Consider the following 3,470-nt stretch of genomic DNA (forward strand, 5'->3'; position numbering starts at 1 on the left):
AGCAATGACAGTCTTCCTACCTTTTTGGTTTCTGTTGTTTTTAATCTTAGATCTAAAAGTTACAGAGAGTCTACATTACTTACATCCAAGGCTAAGGCCATACAGTTGCTATCCAGCTAAACCATCTGGACAGCCTAGCTGAAAACGAAGACTCATTTCTGTCCGTTCTTTTCTTCCCTCTACAGAAGACCCTAGAACACACAAGACTTAGCAGGAAGGTATAAAGAGTATTTCTTCCCAGGCAGGGTCTTGTCAGCAAGCTCTTCACTCCAGCATTGAAACAGGCCAGCTGTGCGGATACATACCCCTTACAATTAAATCTTTTCACGGATATAAGGAAAGAACTGGAATTTTCTGCTGTCTTTTGGATCACAAACCAAAAACTGTTTTAAAAGTACATGGGGAGCCGGGTGTTCGGGTCGCGGGAGTGCTTTGGAGCCTCACCCGGAAGTTGTTGTTGTCTGAAGCGAGCAGCTCGAAGATGCGAATATGAACCCTCTGACTAAGGTGAAGCTGATAAACGAACTGAATGAGCGAGAAGTTCAACTTGGGGTGGCGCAAAAGGTGTCTTGGCACTCGAATACAAGCACAGCGCCTGGATCTTTGTTGGAGGGCTTCCTTATGAACTGACAGAAGGCGATGTCATCTGTGTGTTCTCACAATATGGAGAGATTGTCAACATTAATCTTGTGAGAGACAAGAAGATTGGGAAATCCAAAGGATTCTGTTTCCTGTGCTATGAAGACCAGAGGAGCACAGTTCTGGCTGTTGACAATTTCAATGGAATTAAGATTAAAGGAAGAACTATCCGTGTGGACCATGTGTCAAACTCAGGAATCAGAAGATGTGGATGATATGACTAGAGAGCTCCAAGAGAAGGGCTGTGGGGTTAAAACACCCCCATCAAGTCCTCCTGAAGTCTCTGAAGACGAAGATGCCAAGCTCACAAAAAAGCACAAAAAGGAGAAAAAGAAAAGGAAGAAAGAGAAGACTGAACGTCAGGTCCAGGCAGAGCAGCCGTCCTGCTCCAGAAGCACGACAGTGAAGGAGAAGAAGGATGAGCACGCTTCGAGGAAGCACAGTAGCAAGACTTCCGAGAGAGCACAGAAGTCAGAACACAGAGAGAGCAAGAAGAGTCACTCGGGCTCCCCTGGTGGCAGGAGTTCCTACCATGCTAGGGCAGAGGACCCTGAGTGCAAGGCAAGGAAAGAGAAACCCAAGCAAGAGCACAAGTCCGCCAGCAGGAGGGAGGCAGAGGAGAAGAGCAGAGAGAGGGAGAGAGGGAGGAGCTCACTCATTCCAGCAGGCACAGGGGGCATTCTGATGGGCGGAGCCATAGAAGTAGAAGTAGGAATAGGAGTCCATAGGCACTCTCCGGAGCAGGAGTCCTACCATGGCAGTGACCGGAGACATCACTGAAGTCTGTTTCAGCTGATTTTTGTTGCATAATGTCAGTTTCTCTTGGTTGTTGTTATTTCTATATACAAAGATTCAAGATTGAATTCTTTCAATCCCTTACCTGACAGAGTTGGTGAAAAGACTATAGTTTCAATAGCTAGATATCTATATTAAAAAACAAACAAACAAACAAACATGATCCATTGTATCAGGGAAAATATTTAGTATTGACCAGAGTATGTGCCTAAAATTTGGCTTGTAAATTTGACCCTTAAACCCACAAACCTCTGATTTAAGATGAGATTGCCAGGGAAGTCAAAACACAAGGCAGTGCTAGAGTTCTAGTCTCCATGTTAGCTATTTAGAGCCCAGCACTGTAGGACCTACCAGATGGCAGGTACACCTGTGAAGAATTGTAGCTCATGAGATTTGATGAGCTTAATAAGGATGTGATAGGATTCCTGAGGCCAGCCAGTTCCTTCCCCTTTGCATTTCCTCTTGCCATGCTAGGGATGGAACCCAGGTCTTTGCACATGCCAAGTGCTCTGCTACTCAGCTAGAGCCCAGTTCCCTTTATTTGGTTTTTAGTTTTTGATGGTTACAGACATGTCTGTGTATTTTTTCTTTGTAACTTATTTATTTGTATTCAGATGAAATTCATATAAAATAAAGTTAACCATTTAAACAGTTAAAAAGAAAAGTACATGGCTAGGTGTCGATAACAATGTGCAGATTTTTACAAAGAGGTTGACTGGTTTGAAGCAAAGGCGGAATGAACTCCTAAAGCCCATGCTTCGGTTAATGGTACCTGTGAGGCAGGGGCCCAACATATTTAAAATTGCAAACATGAACCTATGAAAAAGTCTAACGCATGTGACCACATACATGATTTCAATCATGTCTTTTACAGGAGTGGGTAATGGCTTCTAAAAGTGAACTTAGCAATACCTAGGATAGACTTAAGAGCTGGGTACATGGAACGTCTTCCTCTAGGCCAGGGTTTGCACTGTTTTACAGACCATGTTTGCTAAACAGGAACTGCTGATAGAAATATTGTCCAATCCACAAATATTTTCGTAAGGGATGAAAGTATTGATTACCCCGCTCAATTCCTCAACAACGCTCAAAACTACTAGCTGCCCCCTCTTTTGAAATAACCTTGAAGCGTGGTCATTGCACCCCCATCCCCCCAGGAGGTTCTGCCATCCAGTCTTTGCACCTTTCTGACCACAAAGCTGTTTTTGTCTAAAGAGATTTATGTTTTGCCCTTGGGAGAAAGACCAGAAAATATGAAATTAGACTTTAACACACAAGCACAAAGCTTGTGAGCCTGATTGATAATCCCTTTCCAGAGCACAGTCCTCCAAACACAGGCAGCCCCTCTGCTCAAATATCATACTCAGATGTTAGTGTACCCAGGTATTTTGAAACACAAAGTTCACTTTTTTTGAGGTCCAATTCCAATGAACACTTTCTATTGAGTATGAGTAATGGTTTTCTGTTTCTCTAAATGTCTTGTTTGGGAGTGTATTCTAAACATTGTGATTTTTATATTTTTAACCATATTCATAATCTTCCAAAGAGCTTCTACTTGTTGTTTTCATTTTCTTGTTTTATTTTTAGATAGTCATTAACTTATCCATATTCCAAATTTATATGTTCTTCTTCCTGCAGTAAACCAAAATTTGTATCTCAAGCCAACTCTTTTTATCAGATAGTAGCAGGGATTAAACTATGACTTCATGTATGGTGAAAAAATGTTGTACCGGCGAGCTACATCCCCAGCTCTCTTTTTAATGTGATTCATTTATCTGAAGTATATTTTGTATATATGCATGCCTGTATGCATGAGTTTGGAAACTCGAGGTCAGTCAACCTCGGATGTCATTCTCAAGACTCCATCCACCTTTATTTTCATTTTTATTTATTTACTTTTTTTTTTTTTTTTTTGTCTCTTGCAATCCTGTCTCTAACTGGCTTGGAACTTGCAAATTCTGGCCAGGGAGCCTCAGAAATCTGCCTTCTTTACTTTCTCACATTTGACTTTTTTTGTACGGCTTCTAGGGACTGAA

At 41.8% G+C, this 3,470-nt stretch overlaps 1 pseudogene; it reads left to right on the forward strand.

Annotated features, from left to right (window-relative positions):
- On the forward strand, positions 404 to 1,616 carry Rbmx2-ps (RNA binding motif protein, X-linked 2, pseudogene; annotated as a pseudogene).
- The last annotated feature ends 1,854 nt before the right edge of the window (positions 1,617 to 3,470 follow it).

Source organism: Mus musculus, chromosome 2 (assembly GCF_000001635.26).
Source record: "Mus musculus strain C57BL/6J chromosome 2, GRCm38.p6 C57BL/6J".
NCBI classification, from domain to species: domain Eukaryota; kingdom Metazoa; phylum Chordata; class Mammalia; order Rodentia; family Muridae; genus Mus; species Mus musculus.